Source organism: Mesocricetus auratus, unplaced genomic scaffold, assembly GCF_017639785.1.
Source record: "Mesocricetus auratus isolate SY011 unplaced genomic scaffold, BCM_Maur_2.0 Super-Scaffold_100008, whole genome shotgun sequence".
Taxonomy (NCBI): Eukaryota; Metazoa; Chordata; class Mammalia; order Rodentia; family Cricetidae; genus Mesocricetus; species Mesocricetus auratus.
In genome coordinates, this window is record NW_024429192.1 from 54,051,815 (window position 1) to 54,079,400 (window position 27,586).

General features: G+C 37.8%; 1 protein-coding gene and 1 long non-coding RNA gene across 10 annotated transcripts in view; one reads left to right on the forward strand and one right to left on the reverse strand.

Annotated features, from left to right (window-relative positions):
• Window positions 1–1,828: 1,828 nt before the first annotated feature.
• Window positions 1,829–27,528, reverse strand: LOC121141949. 2 transcript variants are annotated; one of them, XR_005878930.1, is made up of 4 exons: window positions 27,393–27,528; window positions 21,927–21,990; window positions 20,934–21,022; window positions 1,829–3,070 (listed from the first exon to the last, which is right to left on the reverse strand). It is a non-coding gene; the product is annotated as an uncharacterized LOC121141949 (long non-coding RNA). The 2 variants fall into 2 exon arrangements; XR_005878931.1 differs by lacking the exon at window positions 1,829–3,070 and adding an exon at window positions 16,993–17,031.
• The window catches only part of Stxbp5l (syntaxin binding protein 5L), a 241,517-nt gene continuing 241,410 nt past the window's right edge, over window positions 27,480–27,586 (forward strand). For all 8 annotated transcript variants that reach the window (XM_021227995.2, XM_013114406.3, XM_013114408.3 and 5 more), the window contains exon 1: window positions 27,480–27,583. The gene's annotated coding sequence lies outside the window, so the exon portion shown is untranslated. The remainder of the gene's footprint in view (window positions 27,584–27,586) is intronic.

The following is a 27,586-nucleotide window of genomic DNA, read 5'->3' on the forward strand; positions in this document are numbered from 1 at the left end:
CTTAAACTGTAAGTAAAATAAATCCCTATTTGTTTGGGCCTTTCTTATTAAACTTCAGAAACAACAAAAACAAAACTATGGCTAATGCATATAGAGAAAGAACAGGGAACATGGTGAAACATAACTAAAACTCACACCAGATAATAATTCATGCCTGTGAAGATGGGAATGATGGCTACAAAGTAAATAGTTGAGAAATGTTGCTGCAATTACTTTAAAAGCTGGTGGTTCTTCAAAATGTGTTTTAGTTAAAATTTATTACAAGAGCCTAGATTTGTTGGTAAGATGGGACAGACAGGTATTATTCTCAGGTGGAATTTTTCTTTAATTTCTTGTGATTAAGAACAGGATTGGTCATTAAGTCCTACCCATGGTTGTGCCCATAGTTCAAGCCACAGAAGGTAAAGCACCAGCAGATTCTCTTCCAAAAAGTTATATACATCAATACATTTATGGAACTTAAAGATTTAATTTATTTAATTTTATTTGAGGGTTGGAATCCTGGGTTCACTTAATCAAATTAAAACAAGTATTAGAAGCTGAACTAGTTGGGTAAATGCGATGTCTCAGGAGGTAAAGGTGTTTGCTGCCAAGATCTACAACTTGGGGGGGTTGGGGGAGGGTACAGGAGGAGGGGAGGGAAAGGGAGAGGGACCTGGAACTGACTTGTGAAGCAACCTTGTTTCTTATCTAAATTTAAACTGAAAAATAAATTAAAAAAAGAAAATGTGATCCAAAGTCTTCTTAAGACACCAAATAAAAACCTTTAAAATGAAAAAAAAAAAAAAGATCTACAACTTCTATACCCAGGACCCACATGGTTGGAGAGACCCAATACCTGTGAGTTGTCCTCTGTCTTAATTACTTTCCAATTGCTATTTAGAGACACCACGATGAAGCAACTTATAGAAGAAAAAATTCATTGGTGCTTACAATTTCAGAAGTTGTGTCCATGACCAACTTGGCAGGGAGCATGGCAGCAGGCAGGCATGGTACTAGAGCAGCAGCTGAGAGTTAACATCTTATCCAAAATCAGGAGCAAAGAGAGACAGAGAGAGAGAGAGAGACAGAGAGAGAGAGAGGGAGAGAGAGAGAGAGAGAGAGGGAAAGAGGGAAGGAGGGAAGGAGGGAGGGAAGGAGGGAAGGAGGAAGTGAGGGGAGGGAGGGAGGCAGAGACACAGAGAGCTAACTGGGAATGGTAGAGACTTTTGAAACCTCAAACCCTACCCTCTGTGACATAACTCCGTCAATGCCACACCCCCTAGTCCTTCCCAAGCAGTTCCATCCACTGGGGACCAGATATTCAAATATATGAGGTCATTCTCATTCAAACCACCATATCCTATGACTTTCTCACTTACAGCATATCATGTGATTGTACACACACACATACACACACACACACACACACACACACACACACACACACAGCAAGCCACTGGTGAGCTACTGGGCTACAAAGGGCTAAGGATGTAAATGAAGACAAAGACATCAGCACATTCTTACATGGAGGATGGCATTTATTTTAACTAGGGTGGAGCCTTGTATACCAATGGAAAAACACCAAGGTCAGAAGCCTATGTTCCTAGGGCCCTTCGGCAAAGGGTGGGCAAAAAACAGGAATTAGCATTTAGACAATAAGGATGGACAGAAAACAGGAACTTGCCCACAGACCTTACTGGGAGAAGGGGATGAGAAGTGTTTTGTTAAAAGCTCCTAGTCACAAGCAGGTCAACAGACCCCCATGGGGGAAGGGTGCAACACACACACACACACACACACACACACACACACACACACACACACACACACACACACAAATGAGCTACCAGAACCACTGAGTTTGCAAATGAAGAAAATTTGGATTTGAGGTCAGTATCCTGACCATAAGGTCAGTGACCTGGGGAAGGCTGTTCTGCTCTTCATTTTTTATGGTTGTGCAATGAAAAAAAAAAAAAAAACCAACCAAACCAAACCAAAACATTTTCCCCCTGTCCTTCCACAGTCTTTGTGAGGCAGAGATTGGGTAGTATGAGAGGTTTTTTGTTGTTTTGTTTTCTTATGTTTTCATGCTGTTAACTGTTAATGTGAATGCTAGTTTGTTAAGAGGACAGTGATGACAGTAGGTAGCAATTCCTGTGCCCGTTATGGTACCTGATGTCACTCAGGAATCACTGAGTCCTCTTCACTATGGCCCTTCTCGTATCATGGCTGATTCCTGAGCACCACAATCCTCTAACACCCATAGCTGGGTTCAGGGATCAAACAGGAGTCTAGGGTACAATAGCTAAATCACAGCTGTGCTATTAGCTGGCAAATTTTTGCTAACCCCTCAGTGTTTCTGCCAACCCAAGGCATACTTTTCAGTTCACAGACTCCTGTCACTTTCTGTTAGAGGCTGAGAAAGGTCTAAAAGCCTTTCCGTGGTTTTGCAAAGGAAACACAATTGTCAGAAAATCCAACATGTACAGTTTTATAATGGCCTGACCCTTATTCTTTTAACATATATTTAGTATATGAATATGTAAAAATTGATAACAATTTGTGATGAACAGTCACATGCCACCCATTCATTGTTTTAAAAAAAAGTAGAAGAAACATCTGCAATATATAAAAGCCTTTGGGGCTCCTCCTCACTGCAATCCAGGTAAGCAACATCTTGAATTTTATTGTTTGTCATATAATGTATTTCTTGCTATTTTTTCTACTGATAAACATTGATTTAAAAAAATCAGTTCTTACCAGACACATCACCATTCTAGATCTCAGTATTCCTTCATACTCTTCTTTTAAAGTGGTAAAATTTTCATTTTTATACCTGTTTTTAACATCTTCAGAACTCAATCTGGGGATACTTACATACACATATAACACATATACATCAGTCCTCATCTTTATACCGGATGGGATGCCTCCTGTCCCATTCCTCCTCCTCTTTATTTGCATTAGCATGTGGACTTCCTGTTCCCACCAAGTGAGTCAGTGGAGACAGAATGGATGTCATTGCCTCCTGGGGGGAAAATGCCATACTGTCTCATAAAGTCGCAAAAAGCACTAGCTTGAGTCAACACTGGGGGAAAAAAAAGAGAGAGAGAGAGCTCACATAAAAGTCTAGGTTTCTGACTTCTTTCAAAAAATAGAATAGAAAACACTGATAACACAGTGCCCCCCCAAACCAGGCAGCAGCTGACTTTCTCAGATGGGCACGCTCCATGTTGCTGTATTTCTATGATCTTTTTTTTCCATTTATTACACCGGGACTGCTGTTAAGGTAAAAGCATTTTCTTTATCTGCACCAATAATATGAACTGTGTCAGCACAACAAATCAATCAAAAGGGCAATGCCTGCTCTGAAGTCACCCTCAAACTTAAGCAAGCATCTCCCTATCACAAACTGTGTTCTCATTCTCTTAGCAAGCAGATTGCTGCCTCCAAACACTCTGCTATACAAATTTACCCTGGTTACCATCACCTCAAGCCCCACCTACCTGTCACTCAAGCCCTGCTTACCAACCATCAGCCTCTTTCCTTGTCTAGACTCTTCTCAGGGCAATGAGAATGGAAATGAGAAAGAGAATGAAAGGGATGAATGTCAAAAGACTCCAACTTAAATTATATCTTTGAATTTAGGAGTGAGGCACAGACATTCACGCCAAGCTGATAGGATTATTTGCAGAACAATTTCATAGATATTTTTGAATATGCTGCATAAAGCATTTTAGTGAAATTAAGATGTCTGCATCTCATTTCAAGCCAATCTAAAGATATGAGGATGAAGGATAAACTCTAACCTTGGGAATTATATCAAAGAGATAAACCCACAAGACAGAAGCACTCGGTAGACTGATAGATAATGGTAGAAAAGGGGGTGGTGGTGGGCAGGCAAGTAAAGATACTGTTAGTCTTCCATTATCAGCATCTGTAGAAGAGAGTTACTTTGTGTCAGAACTGTCAGATAAGAGAAATAATTCTAGTTACAAGTAATAAGTTGTCTATGAAGAATAGGTATAAATAATCTGGTTTTTATATCAATTATTTATAAGAACATTCTAATTATTATTTTGGTTATAATGTATCAGTTAATAGGCATGATGTCTGAACATCTGATTTACAAACCGCTGTTAACTTTGGGGTGGTTTCTCAATTATTACTCACAACCCTCCCCCACAAATCATTCTTCCCATATGTGACACTCTTGCTTTTTGTTATTCCACTGTAGGTCACACAAGAAGTGAAGTATGGAGCTAGCGAACAAAATGCCTGAATATATCAGCTTTAGCTTCAGCATCTATTCCCACTGTAGAACCCCATTTCACACATGCACCCCCACTTCTTCCCTAGGCCCCTCAGACATTTCTGTTAAAGGAATGAAGTCAAATAGAGCAAATGCACTCTTGTTTTTGTTTGTTTTTTAAATGTAAAAGTAAATATTGCTTTTCCTTTAGAGATAATGCTATAAGATATAGCTCCAAGTATCTGGGATAGCACTGTGCTCAAGCATATTTTGGTAGATTAACCAGTTTGAATCAGAATGGGACCCCATATGTAACTGAAGGATATATTACACACTTCAAATCTGTGTACAAATGAAAAAGTAAAAACAACCTACTTATGAACTTAGGAAATAAATTACTACTCATCTGAGAAATTTAACCACATAGCTTCTTTATCTCTAGATTTGGGACAGAAGAATTAATGCTGAGTTTAAATAAAGAGCCTTAAATTTAATTTATTCACTAGAATTTTGTTGAGTAACTACCATATATCTGGCATTGTTCTGGACTCTCTCCTCTCTCTCTCTCTCTCTCTCTCTCTCTCTCTCTCTCTCTCTCTCTCTCTCTCTCTGTGTGTGTGTGTATGAGTATGGATATGCATATGTATGTTCATACATGGGCACATATGTTTGTAGGAGTCAGAGGTTGAAACTGGTGTTTTATTCTATCACTTTACACCTTAATTTTTGAGACATGGTCTCTCATTGTACCTGGAACTTGCTAATTCAGCTAGAATGGTTGGCTAGCAAGACCCTACGGATCCTCCTGTCTCTGCCTCCCCAGAGAGCTCACAGATACAAACCACTGCTCTTGACATTTTACATCAGTGCTGAGAGTATAACTCAGATTTTCCTACTTGCCTTGTATGTACTTTACTGATGGATCTGTATTCCCAGTCCCTGTATTTGATTTTAAGATATAAAATAATTAAAAACGATGAGGTCCCTGCCACCATGAGAGTTTCAGTCGAACAGAGGGGACCGATACTAAATAGTTGACTACACAAATAATCAGATACTAATTCCTTCCAGTTTTGCAAAGGCAAAGCACCCCACCCCATTACTATAGTGAGTATTGCCCTGGCTAGCTTTGTTAACTTGACACAACCTAGAGTCACCTGGGAAGAGGGAATCTCAATTAAGATTTGCTTCCATTAGACTGACCTGTCTGACCTGTCTGTGAGCCTATCTGTGGGAAATTTTCTTAATTGCTAATTAAGTGGGAGGTCCAGCCTACTTTGGGCAGTGCTATCCCTAGGCAAGTGGGCCTTAGCTGCTGTATAAGAGAAGTTGTGGAGCAAGCCAGGGGTGCAAGCTAATCATGGATTTTTTTTTTGTTTTTGTTTTTGTTTTTACGAGACAGGGTTTCTCTGTATTGTTTTGGAGGCTATCGGTCCAGCCCGGCCTTGAACTCACAGAGATCCGCCTGCCTCTGCCTCCCGAATGCTGGGATTAAAGGCGTGCGCCACCACCGCACGGCTAAAAATGTGTAGCCCAGGCTGGCCTCGAACTCGTGATCCTCCTGCCTCTGCCTCCTTCAGCAAATCCTACCGGCATGCGCCACCACAACCGGCGCTAATCATGAATTTGCTTCATGGTTTCTGCTTCTGTTCCTGCTTTAGTTACTTTTGTGACTTCCCTTAATGATTGACTGTGGTTGAAAATATAAGCCAAGCAAACTCCTTTCTTCCTAGGTTGCTTATTAAGGTCATGGTGCTTATCACAGCAATAGAAAGCAAGCTAGTACAGGTGTCTAACCTCCTTTATGAATTAGGAAAGACCAAGGTAGGCTAAACTTGGGCCTGAAAGGTATTTAAATATTGGCCACTTAAGCAAGTAGAGAACTAGTTAGAGAGGCTAGTAACTAAAGAGAGTACAAAGTTAGAAGGAGCTTAGGTTGTTGGAAGAAGTAAACAGAGGTCTAAGTGAGTACAGCATAGTAATACAAGTTAGGATGGGAATAGATGGTAATTCCAGATCAAGTGGATGCTGTAGACATGGCAAAGTCTTCAGAGTTCTTTCTGATTATCAGTGGGAAACCAGTGCAGTATTTTAATTAGGATAGGACATAATTAAATTTAGGTTTACATCCAGTGTCTAGCAACCCCAGGTAGTTGTAGCCATACCTGCACCATCTTACCTCAATCCACCATATTACCATGAGTGGCATCCTGTTAATGGATTTCTAAGATCATTCTTGATGTAAATCCTTAAAATATAGATCATCCTGTCTCAAATTCCTTCCTAGAAAAGTGACTAAAGCTTTGGACTAAGGAAAGAATAATTAATTACTAATGTTTTTGTTATTTCACCTTTAATCTTTTAAAATTTAAATTATTTATCAGATTTGCTACTAGCCTCTAATCTCCTGTCTAGAAGTTTGATAGGAGCTCAGAATCAATTCTTAGGTCAGCAGGAATTCATTCAGGGAATTGAAATGGTAATTTAATAACAAGCTAGCATGGAAGCCCATTTTCTTATCTTCATATTTCTTTCTGTATTTGGATCATTCTGCCAATCAGCAGTTACTCATGGCTTGAGAGAGTTAATGCAGCATCCAGATTGTTGAGTTTGTGTGCAGGAGATTGTACTTGGAGAGTCAGACTTACAAAATTCTTTGTTGCAAGCATACCCACGGATCCTTTCATGTCAGTACCTTTTAAAGAAATTAAATAAGACCAGAATACACAGTTTAAATCCATCCCAGACTCCTGCTATTGTTTGCTTACTGTGTGCAGAGCCCCCCCTCTCTGATCATCAGAGAGCTCCGTCTGTAGAAGCAGTGAGTGTGGGGGTGGGGTGGACAGAACGTGATTTTGGCCTTCCCCTGCACACGGCTGTCTTTTCTAACAATGCACGGATGCTTGGTCCATCTGTTTTCAAGGACTCACAGAGTAGTCAGTAAAACTTTCTATTCAGTGTTAGAAGCTGCATTGCCAGATATTAATAACTCATTTTATTTATAACTGATTTGCCAAAGTAGGAAAAAACAAGTGGTACTCATGAAGTACTTGGTAGTAGCCAAATTTCAAAGGTCAGATGCTCCAAGTGCAGAATGAGAGAGAGAAAGCATTTTGTGTTCACACTCTTAGTGTATAAATGTTCGAATGCGGCTCCTTTCCCCAACCACAATACTGTTATCTAAGGCCTTGCCTCCCTCTAGAGCCCTACTCCAACACCCAGTCCAATGGTTACCATCCAGGAAGTTTCCCAGGCTGCAGACTTTCAAGGCTGTTCTCATGGCCCTTTATTTTCATTCCAAGTGGTCTCGCTTTGGTAAATTATGGTCACAATCCAGTGTCACAAACTGATCCATGAATTCTTTTCCCAATGATTATGTGATGCTGAGCCTCTTCTGGAGATAATGACTACACAAAACCATGGCTATAATAGCGACAGATTTCAGCTATGTATGCAGCAAGAGGTTTGTGGGAAGGCAGGGTCTTTCTCTTGTCAGCTTCATGTGCTGTGGTTGTGAGAATAGTGACAGACTTCTAAGGAATCAAGAATGGAAGAGATGCTAGGAGACAGCCTAATGAACTTCAGATTTTCAAAAGAGAATTACACATGGCTGTACAATGTTTCCTTTTCCTTTGCTTCATAAAACATTGGTTTTTGGCTTAGTTTTCTTTATTTTGAGAAATTATTTTCCTCATGGAGGCAGGGGTATCACTTGGGGTGTTTTGTTGCTCCCAAGCCATGTGGTTGATATGCGACTCAATAGAGCATCAAAATGATTGAATTTATGTGACTTTATTCTCCCTGCTAGGGGTACTTTGTAGAGGTTATTCCTTAATCTTGCTGCAGAGACTTTTATAACTGGCCTGGTTCTTGGTCTTCCCGAACCTGGTTATCCAATTGTTTTAGTAATTTTAATGAATTCCTTTTGTTCAAATTAGCTAATGTCATTTTTAGAGTTTATTAGTGAAACCACTAACTAAGACAGGTATTAATTCCAAATTGGGGAATGTGAAATTTATCCAAGAAGACTCCAAGGGTAAGGCTATGCCAGTGGAATTAGCCATAGAATCATTTCCTCTATCAGCTCTTCCTTTTGAGGTGAAATGTGGCCATGAGATAGTCTTTGGCCAATGAAATATTGCAACTGGTATATTGCCTTTCTAGGTGGAAACTTTAAAAGCCAGTGGGCAACTTGCTACCATTCTAGTGATTGGCATGCATATCTGAGTGACTACGATGTAAAGAGCTTCCTAGCCTTCCTCCACTAGACTTGTAGTATGAGGCTGATGTAAACCCTTGTTGTATAAGCTCTTGAGATTGGTGAGGGTGCCTGGAGGAAGGGGGGCTCTTATTAGTGACACAGAAGACCGACTGTACAGGATGTAGAAACTGAATAGTGATTTCTTGTTGCCAACATGGAACCCTAATGGACAACATGTCCAGGATATTTTATTCCTTCACCTTTAAAATTCGAAGTTGTTAAATGGAAAATACAAGAGAAATGGAAAAGATTAATATTTCTTGGATTTGAATAATATGTAGTCCCTATTAAGATGAAAGTAGACAGAATCTATGAATATTAATTTTAATCATAATTAAATAGAAATGAAACATTAAATCAAGATCATCTAATATAAAGACTAACAAGTCTCAAAATCACTATGAATATAAAAATAATCTCAGTAAATTGACATGATGATCAATATGATTAGAAGTTGGATGAAATGAAATTGCTGTTCCCCATGGGTATACGATTCTGATCTCCATGGGTTTGGTCTTCCAGTTCTACCACATGCCATGAGATGAATCAGGTCACCCACATATTTTCTTTATTCGGAACATTGCAAAACCATCACTTAGTGTGGGCACAATTATGTCATTTGGCTTGATTTGGGCATGCATGCATCACTTAAGTTTAAAGTGATCTTTTGTTTTTTTCATCAATTAAAAAAATTAAAGTGTCATGGTTAGTACCAGTGTGAGGATAAATACAGACACAAGAGCAGACATAGAATGGCAGTCCTTGGTTTTAAAGGGTCATTCAAATTATATTGAACATTTTTGTATTGATTTTTAAAGATTAATGAAGTGAAAACAGCAGAGTAACTCTTTACAACTTAATTTGTTTTTATTTTATGTGGGTGAGTATTTGCCTACACGTGTGTGTTCACCACATGTATGCTTGGTACTTGCAGAGGCCAGAAGGGGGCATCAGATCCCCTGAAACTGGAGTTGCAGATAGTTGCTGAGTCATCATGTGGGTGATAGGAACTGAACCTGGCTCCTTTCAAAGAGTAGCAAGTGTTCTTAACTGTTGTGCCATGACTCTAGCACCCCCAGAGTAACTAATTAGTATGGAATTCTGAGAAGAACTTGAAGGGCCTTGAAAATATGTCTGTGGACTATCAGGACCTCTACGTTTTAGTCTAAAAGTCTTTGTACTTGATACAGAATACTGAAATTCAGCAAAACATGGCATGTCTTAGCAACTCTGGACATCCTAATAGATGGAGAAGACACTAAATTTACTATATTTGCTATTAGATCATTATCAACTGAGAAGGAAGTTTCTAGTGGCTTTACTCAGGACTCGCTTCAAAATTTTATTTAATGACTCCATCTAAGTCAAAAATAAAAACAGAATACAAAGGAAAGCAAACATGTCAAGGTAAGCTAGAGCTAAAAGCAAGTGTGTTGCGTGAAGAGAAAATAAGCAAAACAGCCTCTACATCGTTTTCCTACCAATGTTTGGTTTTTATGCCATCAGATGTCTCTTCCGCCCACTGCCCCATCTTTTTGCAGCCATGTGCTGACCCCCAGAAGGTCACTCCTCCTCATTTCTGTAACTCTCCCTAATAGCACAGCTGTTTTGATTCTTAGATTTCTTTACATGTGTAGATATTCCTACCAACTGCTTCACTTTTTAGTTTTTTGACCCTTCTCTCTTCCCATGACTATGTTTTCTACCTTCATTTAGCCACTCCATGGATCACATATTAAACTAGTAAATGTTGAAGTGCTAGTACTGGAAGCCTTGGGCATAACTTCAGTTTGGAGTTTTCCACTCTCATTATTATCCCCTCAAACTTTTCTAGTTCCTTTATTCTAGTACCTCAGTCCCAACAGTCCTTAGACGCCATCAACACCAGTAAAATATCAATTCTAATGTCTTCTAGTCACTCATATTTTTCATCTCCTTAATTACTCAGCTTGAATTGCATAATCAATTATGACACCGACCTCCTTAGTCCCAACTTCTTTTTGCTCTCTTGCTATATGTTCTTACTTCAGTCATGCTTAAATACAATTTTATGCCTTTTACATGCCTGTAGTTGTTTAGTTCACATGACTAGAAGAAAACATTGAGCATTGCTGTATATTCATGATCATTAACTTTTATGCTGCCTAGGGATTATACTCTGACTCTGTTAAGCTTGACTATTTCATTCCTCTCATTTCTCTTAAGCCTTCAGCACTTCCTCCATTATCTTCACTGTTTACTTGTAATCGTGTTTCCTTCTTCTCTAAGAACACAGAAGCAATAGCTAAAGAACTCTCCAGAGCAACATCAACTTCCATGCCTTCCCATGTACATCTGTGTCTTTATCTTCTGTCTTCCCCCCATTGTTATAGATAAACCCTACACTCAGATAATGCCAGCCTTTTGGCTTGTGTTTGGTTTTTTGCTCCTCTTCCACTCAAGACTGTCTTCCAACCATTCTCCCAAACTCCTATGTAACATTGTTTTTCCTGTTTCCTCAAAAAAAAAGCACCTAGCCTCCTTTTTTTTCTATCTCCCTTTAAAACAAAGTCAAATAAATAACATCTCCCTTCTCTTGATCTTACTTCCCCTGCAGCTCCCCAGCCATTTCTCTTTATGGAGGAATTCCCAGGATATGCAATATTATATCACATAGCAAAACTGTGAAACATCTCAAGGTATTGTTCCTTCCCATTTTATACACTTGAATTTTAATTTTCTCTTCCTTCTCTCTCTTGAATATACTCACCATCAGCTTTTGTCCTAACTACTGCAATCACTCCTGTAAATATAATCCATGACTCTCAGTCCTTGTCTAATTAGACTTTCAGCAACATTTGGTGCAGTAGAACGCCATCTCCCTTCACAGTACACTGTTCTTCAATTACCTCATTGACAGCTCCTTTCCACTCCTATTTTGGTCTCAGTTTATATGAGAGTGCCTTAGAGCTCAGTCTCTGAAGACCCCCACCCCCTTGTACAGGTTAGGTAAGCACTTACCGCCAAGATACATACCTAGTCCACCACTTCTCTTTTCTATTTATCACCTTGGTGGCTTGATCCAATAGCATCCCTTTAAATACCATCTAAATGCCAGTGACTCACAAATTTATATGTTTGCAACATTTATAGCACAGACCTCTCTTACTTGAATGCCTGACTTACATGCTCAACTGCTGGCTGCCAGCCACCCAAATATTAACAACCGAAACGGTTTTCTGACCCACTCCAAAACTTCCTTTTTCCTCCAAAGTCTTACCTTGATCAATGCATGACAGCTCCATTCTTATTCACTGCTTGCATTCTAACTGATGATATATTTAATAGTTATTCATACTAGTGCTTTTTTTCAATTATCATTAGTCACATTTTTACAAGTAAGAGGCTTTCCACTTTATTGTAATTATGATGAAGACTGTAATGTTCACATTTCTAGGGACCATACTTTTAAAGAGCTACAGGTATCCTTAAAGCGTTATAGGAAAATATCAAGTTGGATGTGGTGGCAGGTGGCTTTAACCTCAACACTTAGGAAACTGAGGCAGATGAATCTCCTTGAATTTGAGACCAGCTGGTTCTACATAAGGAGTCCCAGGCTATTCAATGCTACACATTGGGACCCTGTCTCAAAAAGAATATAAGAAGAAATTGTCTATGATACCGAGAAAATAAATCCATGTTTTACAAGAAGCACTAAAGAAGTTCGGATATATTTAAACTAGAAAAGAAAGAAATCAAAATTATGTCTGCTATATGTGTGTAGTCTTAGATGTTGAAGATGATTAATGCACTTGGATTATCTATTTTAATCAAGCCATTGGAAATGTCACCATATTTTTTCTAGTAATGAAATGGGCTTGATGGTTGGCCACTAGAACATGACAGTTTAAGATTTAAGACTTTTAGTTCTTAATATTTTTTATTGTTTAACTTTTTGTTAATGTGATACAAACTAGAGTCATCTGAAAAGAGGGATCCTTAGTTGGGGACATCAGATTTGCCTATGGGGAATTTTCTTAATTGCTGTTTGAAGTAAGTGAAACCAGCCCACTGTGGAAAGCACCAACCCTAGTCAAGTGGGCCTCGGTTATTCAAAAAAAGTAACTGAGCAAACCAGAGAAAGCTAGCAAGCAATATTCTTTCATGTTTTCTGCTTCAAGATCCCTGCCTTGGGCTCCTACTGTGGCCTCCCCTGATGATGGACTACAACTTGTAAGCCAAAAACATCCTTTCTCTACATAGTTTTTTGTCAGTAACAGAGAAGCAAACCAGTGTGTGTGTGTGTGTGTGTGTGTGTGTGTGTGTGTGTGTTTATAAAACAAAAAAGTAACAGAACCGTTAGATATTTTAATCTTACCATTTTGTCTAATGTTGTATGGCCTGAGAATGCCTACATGAGGGTTTCTTTGTGGTATCTCTACTAGAGTATAGAGAAGGCCCATCCTTGAGTATGCATATCATATCTCACATGAGGAGAAAAGAGGAATGCATCAAATGATAGCAGTAACTGCAAAGAACCAGACTTTAGAGGAAACTTTCCAACCAAACTCTTAAAATGAGAGAGTTCTCTTCTACTCACAAGTGTAGAAGTTTAAGAAAAATATTGTTCCCTGAAGGGCTAAAAAGCAAATGGGAGTTATATGTGATGTCTGTCATTTATATTTCTAAGAGTACATGCTTTCCAAAAGTAATTTATTGTTTACTTTGACCTGACAAGAAGACAGGATTTTGTTGTTGTTGTTTTATGTTGCTTGACTTCTTCTAATAATTCAGAACCTTCTTTTAGAACCAGTAGGTAAAGGCAGTAGAGTGATAGGTTTTTGACTCTTGTAAAAACAATTTTATCATTTTGGGATGTTACTGCTAGAGCAGTAGTTCTTCATCTTGATTGTTTTTGGATTCATTGTAGAAGGCTCAAAAATTCTGATTTGTGGATTCAACCTCCAGCGATTCATATTAAACAAATATGATGAAACACATCTGTGTTGTAGCCTAAGCATGTGGGATATTTTTGTTGCTGTTGTTTTTACTGATTTATTTTATATGTATGAATATTTTTCCTTCGTGTATGTCTGTGCACCACATGCTTGCCTGGTGCCTCTGGAGGCCAGAGGAGGGTGTTGGATTCCCTGGAACTCAAGTTGCTGATGGCCGTGAACCATCACACAGGTACTGGGAATTGAACTCCAGGTCTTCTGCAAGAGCAATGACTGCTCTTAACCTCTGAGCCATTTCTCCAGCCCAATATTTGTTTTCTTAAAGTTCCACTCATGTACTCTTTTACAGTTGAGATTAAAAATCTCTCTCTCTCTCTCTCTCTCTCTCTCTCTCTCTCTCTCTCTCTTTACACCTTTTCCCATTGGTGAAAGATGATAGAAAATGGAGAAGAGGACCAGTGTTCAGCTATGTTGTAACTGAATGGAATAAACTTTGATGAGATTATTTAAAGATTAAACAGCTATGTGGAGTAGATGGTTCATCCTTCCCAGTCTTGTGATCTTATCATTTTTTGTGAGCATATATAAATTCAAAAACATATACACAAGGACACAAATTCCATTAACTTATATGAATCAAGGCGATTCTGCTAATCTCATTGCATTCCTGCTTGCTGTTGCTTTGGATGGATGAATTTATATGGTGAATGCTTTTCAGGCACAGCTTCATTAGGTTACATTATGCACATCATCATGGAGACAAGGTGATCAAGATGATATTAGCCTACTAGAAGAAGCTTCTGAGCCAGCTGTGAGGGCCCCTTAACATACATTATGATGTTAATAGTACATATGAATATGTGAGAGTAGGTAATAGGGGAGAGATATTTAAATCAAAATTTAAAATGTGAAAGAGACAGCAGCACATGGGAAATAAGTACTAGTTGTTACCAGTCTCAATTATTTTTCTGTTTTCAAGGTCAAGCTGGCAATTTTTCACAACTCCTACCCACAAATGCCCTTCCTGATTGATTGACTCTTACAGCTAGAAGCTCTCCTTACACCCAGGAGGCAAGTTTGCTTTTTATCGTATTAAAAAAAAATCTAAATGCCAAAGTGAAAAGACTTGGCTTCTGTTTATTTTTATCTTAAAAAAATCAAAGCATCGTATGCGTTCTGAAGCAGTTGATTTTCATCTTAAGGATTTAAAAACTTTTTCAAATTATTAAAAAAATCATTTACTGAAGAAATTGCTGGTTACCTTACAGGACTAAATGAAGTTTTATTATAAAACCACTGGGTAGGAATCTTTGATTTCTTCCCATTCAATAAAGTATACTCTCTGGTATGGCTAAGGAAGAAAACCTTTCACTGCATCTTCAGTCTTCCTACTGTAGATGAAAAGACAAACAATGCTTGTCTATAACTACATGAGACTATTTTTTTCTTTGATACTTTTTGTTCAAAAGTTCAACCATAGCTTAGAAGAATCAGGCTAAAGGTTCATGACTTTGTATGTAGAGAAGGTGAGATGCTTTTTACGTTTCTAAATTGGTGTGACGATTAATACAGATGGATACATTACAAATTTATAGAAGTGGGAAAGTATGATTAGATGTGAGATGGGAGGGACAGAGAAAGAGGTTGGTGCTGTTTGAATGGTAGGGAAATAAACATTTCCAAAGCTATCATTTGATTCTAAATATTATTTATTAGTTGTGATGCTTTTTAAGTTAAAATCTACAAATATCCTTTTTTGGGTGGTTGTTTATGCTTGAGACAATGAAAAATACTGTTTTATTTTTCTAGAAGATTGTATAGGTCATAGACATGACAAAACATAAAGAACTGGCCATAGCCTGCTTGTCAGAGGAGTCAGGAAAAAACTGCTTGGTTTTAATTTACTTGACTGAACTACTAATCTCTGAAATGGGGATCAGAAATAGTTCATTTTGAGTTTTTTTTCCTTTTTGGTTTCTGAAAGACATTCAAATGGTGATACCAATGGGGAACTGAAGCTCCGAAAGAAGTGTTATCAGTTGAGGGTCATTAAAGCCTTTAGACTAGACAGAGCATGGTACCTAGAATTTAGAATGTATGTGTAATGTAAAGAAAGACAGTCTAGAATAAAGTATTAAGGCTGAATAACTCTATGGAAAGAAGGATCTAGAATTGAGTGGCCAGGAAACGTGACAACTAGGAGAGTGAGGCTTTGGACCCAAGAGAAAGAAATATTTGAGGTAGAGAGATAAGGTTAACTGTTAAGCACCTTTTGAGACATCAGACATGAAGGGGACTGAAAAGTGTTCATTGAGTTGAAACCTGTTGGATATTAGTAACTTCAGCAATTGCAATTGAATCATAGTGATGGGAATAGAAACTAGATTAGAATGGATTAGACAATGAAAGAGAACTGAGTGAGCTTGAACAACTTTGAGACATTTGGCTATAAAGTGAGGTAGAGAGATAGAAAAAAATAGCTGAAAAAGAGATACAGAAGTTAAGACACATTGTTTTAAGGTAGGATGGTCTTATAAGGAATGAATAAGAAAGGAAGGATGAGAAAGGTAAAGACTGAAAATGTAGGAGAGAGAAGGAATTAATACATATAAATAGGACGGAGCTTCTGAGAAACACAAAGGAGATAGATCTTGAACACATGGGTTGGGCAGGAGGAAAATGTCTCTTCAGTTGACAGAGATATGGGAGGCTGATGAATTATCAGGGAAGGCAATGCTGCTGCTATATTATCCAGAAGGCTTGATGGCAAAGGGATGAAGACACTATCATTAAATGGCTTCCAGTTTCAATTGTCAGTTAAATGAAAAGATTGAGAAAGTAGAAAGATTATTAAATAGTTGTTACAGACTGTGACCTGGTCTTATTGATTATCTCAATTTACACCTCCCCACAACTCTGAGACAGGGTTTCTCTGTGTAGCCCTGTCTGTCCTGGAACTCACTCTGTAGACCAAACTGTCCTTGAATACAGAAGTCCACCTGCCTCTTCTCTAGAGTGCTGGGATTAAGGGTGTGTGCTACCACCACCCAGCCTCATTTTACTTTTTAATCTTTGACATCTTGTTATCTAGTTCTATCTCTTTGCTTGAAACACTACAAAAATCTCCAAGTCATTCATATCTCCTCCAGCCTTTCATTTTTCACCTTTTCTTTTCCTTTGTTACTTCTGGAGATAGTAATTTATAATTGTCAATTCTTGCTCAAATTACATTTGCTCCTTAAATATTTTGGAATTGGAAAAGTAGTATGACTTAGAGAAGGGATGAAAGGAATCCCCAAAACACATGAGAAAAATTATCATAGAGCTATGTTGAAGAAGCTGTATATGTATATAAAGGTTCAAGAAAAGCTAAAACCCATTGGGCGGTGGTGGCACACGCCTTTAATCCCAGCACTCGTGAGGCAGAGGCAGGAAGATCTCTGTGAGATCGAGACCAGCTTGGTCTACAAGAGCTAGTTCCAGGATAGCCTCCAAAGCCACAGAGAAACCCTGTCTTGAAACCTCCCCTTCCCCCCAAAAAGCAAAACAAAGCTAAAACCCACCTTCTCAATTCATTCATCTCTCCTTCATGCTGGCACCTAGAAGGGACATCGTATGAGTCTATCACTATTCCTATAACACTGCTTTATAGTTAGTTATTTGCATCTGTCATCCCATACTCAATTATTATCTCTTCAAGTTAATATTACTTCTTTTTTGCTTTGCCATTCCCCTCTTTTCTCTTTTGTTTTCATCTGTCACAGCATTGTACCTAATTCCAAATACACATGTAATAGATGTCTATTGAATGAATAAAATAGCTTATATAATTTATGACTTTATTACATCTTCAAATTCAGGCCTGAAATTCTAGCCTGATGTATGAATACCATTCATTTTACTCATTCATTCATTCATTTTCATCTATTAGGTACCCACTATGCACTGGACATTCCTGGGGATATAGATTAATAAAACAATAAAATATAAATATATTTTACAGATAATAAAATTAAATATTTTTTGTGTACATTGGTGTATTACCATGGGTGTTGGGTCCCCTGGAACATGAGTTACAGACAGTTGTGAGTTTCCACATTGGTGCTGGTAATTGAACCCAAATCTTCTGGAAGAGCAGTCAGTGCTCTTAACCACTGAGTCATCTCTCCGATCCCAAAATTAAATATTCTTTTTTTTTTTTTTTGGTTTTTTGAGACAAAGTTTCTCTGTGGCTTTGGAGGCTGTCCTGGAATTCGCTCTGTAGACCAGGCTGGCCTTGGACTCACAGAGATCCGCCTGCCTCTGCCTCCCGAGTGCTGGGATTAAAGGCATGCGCCACCAACGCCTGGCTCCAAAATTAAATATTCTTATTCTTGGCATTTTTCCTTTTTTCTAACTCTGTGCCATCAAAAACTAAGACATTCATTAGGGCTGATATTCATAATGAAAATGAGACTCTTCAGTATTTCCTTTGCTTCCTGTGCCTTGTGGGATACAGGTTTCAAATTTTAAGTTATAACTCATGATTCTTTCCACTTTCTTCCTTTCTTGGACTTTGGAAATCTATGAGTTGATACATAGGGCTGAAGAGATGTCTCAGTGGTAAAGAACACTGACTACTTTTCCAGATGACCTGGGCTTGATTCTCAGCACCTACAAGTGACTAACAATTGCCTCTAACTTCTGTTCCAGAGGATTTGACGACCTCTTCTAGCATCTGTGGGCACTGTGTGTCCATAGTGCACAGGCATACATGTAGGCATATACATAGGTAAATGTATACATAAAGTAAAGGTAAATCTCAAAAGAGTCAGTGCACGACACATGTAGTAAAAATATTTTTAAATTAAAAATTGTTATGTATTCTTGTACTGTTTTTCTTATTTATAAATTATTTTATACCAAATATCTTTGTGTTGTAAATTTAAATTACAGCTATACATCTAGTGAGTCACCTTCATTAAAAACCACACAATTATTTGAAGGAAAATGAAAATTCAGCCAAGATATACATTATTTAATACAGTATTTGTGTTCTCATTTCCATCATCTGCTACTGAAATGATGACATATAACTCCTTCCTGGCTTTGTTTGAAGAAGTCAGTTTGCATAAGAATTGTTTATTCTTTCCATCTCCTACCTCCCCAGAACTTTTTGGCAAGACACTGAGTACTTCCTGTGGATTATTGAGAAATATTTTGCAATGCCAGTGACTGCCGATGGTTATGTTAAAATCTTTAAGTTTTTAATTAGAAAAACAAAAGAGATGAAGAAAATGATTAAAACCTTCACAGTTCTCAGTCTTGGAGTCTGAATAGAGACAGACTTAGGTTACATATTATCTTTCTGGTTGAAATAACATTTCCATCCATACTGAAATTTGTTCCATATATTTAACCATCTAAAAAATACATTCCCTCTTCTACTGGCAAGCTTTTTTTAAAGTCTGGTTTAAGGTCCTAGAGTTTATTAAGCAGATAATATGACTGAGTTTCTTGTCTATTCTTCCATTTGTATTCTGGATGTCTATACCAAAACCTAGCCAACTTCTCAGTTTCTTTGAAGAGTTTATTTCTAAACAACAAAGTCACTAGTCACCCTTAAATATCCAGCTATCCAAGCTGCAGATGTTAGTAGGCAGTACGGTTTTCCTTTTCATGTTTTTACCTTGTGGGGGTCCCTTATAACTTTTTTGGTAATCACCACAATTCATACAAGAATTCTAGTGCTGAAAAATGAGAGGAACAAACATTTTGGGTGATTTCCAATTCACCAGGCATTTTGTTATGTGCCAACATGGATCCTGTCATCTGGTCTTCATAGAAATCTGTAATCTTATATTACCTCAATACATAGAAAACTGAAGCAAACAAATGAATTTGTTCACTGTCTGCAATGAATAGATGGCAGACTCGAGTTTATCTGACTGCAGAGTTCTGTTCTAAAAGATGTACCATGGGCATCACATCTCCTAAAGGTCTTGTCATTCAAATTTAAAAACAGCATTATGGAAAATAGTCATATTTGTTGAGGCACTGAATGTTTTTGATGGCTTATGAGAGCAGTGGTACAGAATATTTTAAGTAGGAACTGTTCTGGAGAGTTCATGATATTCAGTTTCCATAATTAGAGTGTATTAGACACTGACACTCTTGAAAAACTGTGCAAATCAATACAAGACTTGTATTAGAGGACTATGGTTGAAGGCAGCAGAGAATTGGAAGAATGGGGAGGGACAAATGAGACTGAGAAATGTGGGTTTTGTTTTCCTAACTGAAGAGAGCTAGAGGGACAAATAACCCATAAATCACTCTTGCTGCTACTGAAAAAACAAAACAAAAAAACCTTGTAAAGTGCCTCAGCTTGGCAAAGGTTAAGAAAACAATAATGTCTTGTCAGTCTAAGCTAGTGAAAGAGCTGATTAGAACAGAAGGCTAGAGAGGAACACATAAGGATTCTCTTATCTTGGTGCCTACAGTTGGGCCCCACAAGATGTCACTCATCTCTTCTTCCACCTTTACATAGGATTTTAATTTTTTGTTCCTGGAACTCTGACTTATTATTTAAAGTTCCAGTTGATGATTTTAACAGAACTAATCATGAATATGGAGACTTGTAAAAATTTTAACATTTAACCCTTTGTTACCCACCATAAAAGTTACTAATGCTGTCTGTTATTGTCACTACAAAACAAATACATATCTCTGCTTAAAATGGCACAATCTTCCTGTGTCTTGGTGAATTAAAGCTCCAGGTGTGAAAGGCTTGGTTGAAATAGGACTGTTTCCACTAGTCTCCTTGCTTCAAGCCCAAGAAAAGCAGTCTATCTTTAAAGTTCATTTTATCTAGCTCAGGGTCAGTTAATCCATTATTTGTTGATTGAATCTTGCTGTCAAATTCAGTTTGAATGACCATTTCCAAAGTTAACATCCCTTCCTACTTTTTCCATAGTTGTAAATACCCAAACTGTTTTGAACATTCTTTTACCACTTGACTGTTCTGAGAACTTGATTGGAGGTTCTAGCTGGGGAGGACAGCTACTCCATCCTTACTGAAGACTGGTCCTCTGTATTTGGAGGAAGGTAGTCCTCTTTGATGAAGTGTGCAGCTTCAGGAGGGATGAACATGGAGCAGTGACGGAGGAAGGGGACACCTGCCTAGTCAGCCACATCATCTGAGTCAATCCTAGTGATCAATGGAGTGACAGATGTCTCAGCCACATTGCCTGCACATCTACTTGGTTGTTTTCTTACCAAGTTGCTCGTTTGTAGATCTAGCTACACATCTTTATTGACCTTTTCAGCTATTCACATTCTGACTTTCTCATGTCCATTCAAATAGCAACAGTATATAGTATCATTAAGTGCCAACAAAATGGGAACTTGTTACCACTTTTTATGATTAGAAGTCAAGTATGTGTTACTGTTTCTTTCTGAGCTTTGTTAAAAATTTATTAAAAACTTTTGTAGTTTCTTTCAAGCCCAAACCACAAGCACTCACCTGCTCTCCTTTGCCATGTTGTATTTAGTTGATTGTGCATAGTCACTCATCATTGTAAAACTATCCTCATCCTCAAATTTTATCAACATCTAGAAAAAAATTGGCATAAATACAGGTTATATCAAATTTCATTTTACATTGGTTCTTTGTACCATGAGTTTTCAGCAGGGATATATGTTCTTAATGAGGATATAAATTTGTGAAAATCTTTAAAACATAGAATTTAGAATTATGTGTGAAAGTACAGTATCCTGACATAATAATATCCCTTAAAAAGCCCTTGGAACTTCTTTATATATTTAGTATAAAGGCATTTCCTTATTTTTTATTCATAGTAATATAATATTATACATGAAATAGCCAAGAATATAGAAACAATTAAATGAACTATGTCATACTGATGTGCTTAATTTTCAAAACCAGTTTGCCTAAAGAAAAATGTAGTAGGAAATGCTCACAAAAATGTCAAGTTACAAAAACTAGAGGTTAAAACAGCATATTTAGATACTTAAATTTGTTTGAAAATATTCTTTAAAATGACTAAAATATATGTTTATAACTGTTATAGTTTCTTGTGTGTGTGTGTGTGTGTGTGTGCATGTGGGTACGTTCAAGACAGGGTTTCTCTGTGTAACAGTCTTGGCTGTCCTAGAACTCTCTTTGTAGACCAGTCTGGCCTCAAACTCACTGAGCTCCACCTGCCTCTACCTCCCAAGAGCTGGGACTGAAGTCATGTGCCACCACTGCCCTGCTTTATTATAGTTTCTTAAAAATGACCTCTAGAGAACACTCATTACTAGAAGATTTTAAAGATTTAAAAATGCTTTTAAAGATTCCTGTGGGTTTTTAAAAATTTTTTGTTTTTGTTTTGTTTGGGTTTTTATTATAGGCTGCAGTTCCTCTCTATTGGCAAATACCTACAAGGATACTTTTAACTTACCCTTTTAGTGAAGTTTTGACTAAAAGCACACAAAGACAGAATTTAAAGGTCACCTGGTCCAATCCCCTTTGTCCTTCAGCGGCAGTCAATCCACAGATGCTGGAAACTTTAAGATCACTAAAATGGAAGAACAAGTCAAAAGTCAAGCCAAGCTTTATAAACTGTTTCACAAATGTAAAAGAAGAACAAAGATAACAATGTATCTGTAAGTTGTTTGCATTCTATAAATCACTTTTACATACCATTTGTTTCATGTTATAGCCTAGATTGTTTATTATATGCAGGGAGCAGCTTGAGTCTTTGGGGCTGAAGGTACCTTTTAGTCCTGCAGTGACTAAGCTTAGGTCTGTGTCAACATGAAACCCTTTATCTTATCATATCACAGTGTGATAGATGAGTATGTGAAATCTATTTTAGAGTAGGCACAAAGAGCTGATTTTAATTGCATGTTTAACAGCAAATATTTGAGTTTTGTCCTGGAAGGCATGAGTTCTGTTTGCAATTCTGTTATTGATTGTGTGCTGAGCCATACTTTGTATGTTTTGGTTCTATCCTTGTGACCCCTGGCTTTTTATCGGAAACCCATGGGAGCTATGACATTATTTAATTAATTAACCCTGTGTGCTTTTTTTTTCTTTGTGGGCTTGCTGAGTGATTTTTTTAAAAGGTGTTGGTTATACCCTACTATAGAGAGCTGACAATTATTAACCAGTTTCTCTGATGAAGGATATATGATAAGGTCAGAAAAATGTCAGTTGAAGATTTGAAAGGAAGGATAATTTCCTAATCTGCTTGAAAGTTTGCCAGAAAGAATATAGATGGGACTAGGCTTCTCAGCTGCTTTCTCACAATGAAATTCTAACTTCTAAGGTGGCAAATAATACAGATGTGGCTGTAACTTGTCTGATGAACCTGAAATGGGTGGTGGTTGAGGTTGTTTGGTCTAGGACCCATTATCTCACAGAGAGTGGACTGGAGAAGTTTGCTTTTGCTAATGGGAACAGTTGCTTGCCTTGCATTATGGCAAATCCCATGTTATCAGACTTTCTACTCAGATTCTCTCCAGCTGCTCTGATATTTGCTGAGACTTCAGCCTCACTCAGGAAATTAATACTGTCTTGCGCTGTCTAATTAGTTATTGAATAACTGGCTGTCTTCTATTCTAATGGGGCACACCCTAGTGACTCTGTTAATATATTTCAAATTATACCGAGCTTTCCTTTGAGATAACCTTCCATGATCTTGCCATCCCAGAAGGTTTTGCTTTTCATGCTCTTTGCCCTCCAATTCTTAAATGCCTTTTAGTTGTATCCAAACTCCTGATGAGATTTTTTTATTTATGTTTTATCCTCGTGCTTGAACCTGGCCATAATTAACTTTCTTAAATATCAAAGATATGTATAATGAGATTTCCTTGGTTTCTCAAAAGAAAACAACCAGCATAAATAGAAAGCTTTGGAGCTTTGGGATAAGATTGATGATTTAAATCTTTATTTCTGAGCTTATGCATGATCCTGGGCTTACAAATTTATTTTTTCTTCAGTTTTGCCACCTATAAAATGAGTTATCAGTAACCACCGCATATCATGTCTGGGAGGATTAAATGAGGAGCCAAATATAAAAAATTGACATAGATCTAGTTTACAGTAGAGCCTCTCCAAAAAGTATCAAATTCCATGATTACACTGTTATGAACTAACCTGTATCCCTCTATTCAACCTTACCCCAGAAAGCAATTTCCTTTGGAATTGAGGCCTTAAAGTTTATATTTAATTAAGGCCATTGAGATGGGTTCTACTACAGTTTAATGGGTATCATAGGATGAGTCAATCAGGACACACAGAGACACTAGAGTTCTGGCCCACAGATAAAAGACACAGAGAGGTTTCTAGGGGCTTCAGAAGAAAATAAGACTGCTGATACCTTGATCTTAGAACGCTAAATTCCAAAATGGTGAGAAAATACATTTTCTTGTATTTTGTTATAGCAGTTCAGGCAAATTAATGCACATTTTTTTCCCAGAAGAACTGATCACTCCCTTTCCTATTCTAGTTTGTTTAGTCCTTTAGTAATAGGTGAGTAAGAATGTGGTCTTGGAAGTTAGTCCTAGATTTGGGGATTAGATATCTTAAAGGACCAAGGGCAGACATCTTTCTGAGCCTTGTTTTGTTATCTGTAAAATGTGGGGAGAATGATTATCTGTCTCCTAGAGTGATAATGGGAAGTAAACTGATGTTTGTAAAGTCCATACCTTCCAATGTTTGGAATATCGGTGACATTCACATGGTAGAACTTTATGTATTATTTACACATTTGCTTCCTTTTTATCAAAGTACAGCCAATTCCACAAATTCTCCTTTCTATTTGAAGTATCACACATGTACATTTTTGTGCTATTATTTGATTGCTTTTTCATGTGGAAAAGTGGCTTTGATCAACTTCACTGTTGGCCCAAGATCATACCTTCTTACAGTGAGTTGCAACATGCTTCCAACACATATTCTAAAACTCCTTCCAGTTTATTAGTTTCATTGAATGATTTAATTACTTTGTTGCAAGTATCAAGCTCAAACAGTTTTTATTTCTGCTAGCTCTTTATAGGTAGAAAGAATTCAGGGTCTTTTCAGAAACTCCACTCAGGCAATTCCACGGTGTGAGGCTATTCCTTAAGGGTATAGGGATCAAATAGTTGATCCAGTTTTGACATTTTCCCCAATGTTTTAAAGATATATTTTATGCTCTGATTTCATTCCTGCTACCAAATGGTTTATAGAAAAACACCTTGTTGGTTTTTAATTCAGAATGGAATGTGCTTCCCATATATTTCACTATGATTCATGTATCGAGATTCTTCTATGATGGTGGTATATGCTGTTTGCCAGTATTCAAGGTGCCTTCTGCCTTTTGCCAACTTCTGTCATTGCCTATAATCTAGGCTGTCATCACTGTACTTTCTGTCCACAGGAGATTTTTTGTCTTTTACCTGTTATAATTATGTTAATATTTTTACATTCATCTTTTATTCAGGTTAATATATGCTGGATACTGACCTTGTAAATGTTATTGTGCTACTGTATAGTATTGTTTATATTTAGAATAATGACAGAGAGTCGCAAATATAGTACTTTGTTTTATTTTTAATTTTGTGTGTGCATATGTGTGTGCATTTAGAGGATAAAAAGAGTCCTGCACATGTTAACAACTGTTTCATCACTGAATCACATTATTAGCTGTTTTAAGTTTATAATATTTATTTGGAAACACATATAGGGAACTATATATGTAAAAGGTTTATTTATTTTTATTTTATATGCATTGATGTTTTGCCTGCCTGCATATATGTGTGAGATTATTGGATCCCCTGGAACTGGAGTTACAGACAATTGTGAGCTGCCATGTGCGTGCTAGAAATTGAACTCATGTCCTCTGGAAGAGCAAAGACAGTGCTCTTAACTACTGAGCCATCTCTCCAGCCCCAAAAGCATGTATATATTTTGACAAGACTTTTCATACCTATTTGTTGTCCCAGCTGTATGGATGTGTGCTTTATCACTTTTTTTTTAACTCAGCAGGCTGCTGAATTCTCTTCATTGTCTTCAGAAAAGTTTTTGTCAATCTATTTCACATGCTTTTCACTTTTCAACCTTTTTTTTTTAAATAGATCACAAACAACCACCTAGTTTGTGATAGTGCGATTTTGGTGATGAGTGATTTGTATGCATATATGTATTTCCAAATAAATATTATAAACTTAAAACAGCTAATAATGTGATTCAGTGATGAACTGGGATATCTTCTTTCTTTGCTTTCACCAGACCTCCACATGGAATGGACTTGTTTTCATTCATTTAACACTTAAGGAGTTGCAGGTAGGTCAACTTTTGCTGAAGGAAAGAAAGCATTCAGAACTCATCATTCTATTCAACAATGCTTAATTCACTATCATACTTTGGAAAGAAAAGCCAGATATAAAAAGAGAAAGAAAATCCTTTAGCTCATATTGACAGTAATGTTTGGAAGTGAACAATGGGTCAGAAGGAAGAAATATAAGTGAGAGAAGACAGTTAAGGACAAAGATACACATTATTATGACTCTAATATACAATTTAAAAGCATACTAAAATCTATTTTATAACAGATATTGAATTTGTTTCTACACTTATTTTTCACCCCTCTCAAACGCAAAAAGTTGGGTATTATCTCACAAATCTTTAACTGATGGTCATTAACTAACCTATTGTCCAAAAAACCTTAAATGTCTTTTACAAGTGAAATATTGTGCTAGGTACTAAATTAACTAGAAGCACAAAATTCCACTCTCACTGATAAAAAATTTACCATCTAGTTGTGACAATGAAAGTATAAAGTGGGTTACAAAGAAGTAATGCAAACGTTAAGATGTCAAAATGAGAATGTGACATCGATCTGAGGATCCGAAAATATGAGCCCTATGGTTCCTTTGGTATGTACCTGAATAATTCATGTAACATTCAAATGTCTCCTTTTCTTCCTCTTATCTCTTCCTTTGAAAGAGAAAGGGAAGAGGATGTAAGTTTCATCCCATATCTATGATATAAAACAATAAATATTTGGGACGATTACTAATGGTCTCTGTTGTGATGCTCAGGTTGAAGCATACTATTAGCTATGGACCCTGAACTATCTTTTAAGAACAACCAATCAGGGCTCAGAACTACGTCTTCCCACGATGGTGCACTGTTTTGTTTTCCTGTGTGGAATAAAGTATTTCTCAAAATGATTTAAATGAGAGAAAGCTTAAAATGCTTCTTGATGTGGTTTGAGAGAAATGTCCTGAAAATTTAGTTCGTCTATGTGAAGAAGGGGATCGTGGGTCTATTTCGTGGGTTGTGCAGAGGTGGGCAATTAATTACTTAAGATTTGGAAGCCAACACTTCATCAAAAATCAGTTCATTTTGATACAGATGACTTGTTAAGTCATTAGGAGGCTAACAGTTTGTGGGGATTATTTACAAACACAGGTTAATTGAAGATAGCAGGGTTGCGAGGGGAGCCCAATAGATGCACCTGGAGAGCAGGAAGAGATTCGGGAAAAGAAAAGGCTAAAAAAAAAAAAAAAAAAAAAAAAGCCCATTTTCCAATGTGGTCCAGAGAGAGAGACCCAAGGTAACCCTTCTGCAGCCACGGACTCCAGGAGCACCAAGTTCTCAAGTTCGCAAGCATTCTATTGATTCTCACTTGCGTCCTTCAACAGGTAGCGCCAATTACAGCCCCCAAAGCACAGCGCCAGGACATACTGGCTGGTATGGCTGTCAATCAAACACCTCACCTACTTTCCTAAATTAGCCCCTCCTCCTGTCATTGACTTTTTGTCTGACCTATCCCTAAACCTCATTCCTACCTGGAGTCCCAGGGACTTGGGTCAGTGGAGCTTGTGATTGGCGAAGGGATGTCCCGCCCTCTAGCGCCTAGAGTGCCCCGCCCCGATGCGAGATTCTGGGAGAGGGAGGAGGGTGCGGGCCTGCTGGGGCGGGGCCTACCTCCCACGGCGGGGGCGGAGCCTGCGGCAGACCCGCCCGCTGGGTTAGGACCTCGGAGAGCGCCAGGCACCAGGACCAGAGGGATCCGAGAAGCGGCTGGAGCCGGACTGGACCGTCGCCCGCCTGCGAGCCCGCAGCCTCCGCGCCCTCCGCCTCACGGGCTGGCTGGTGGCTAGCGGCGTCCGAGGAAGGTG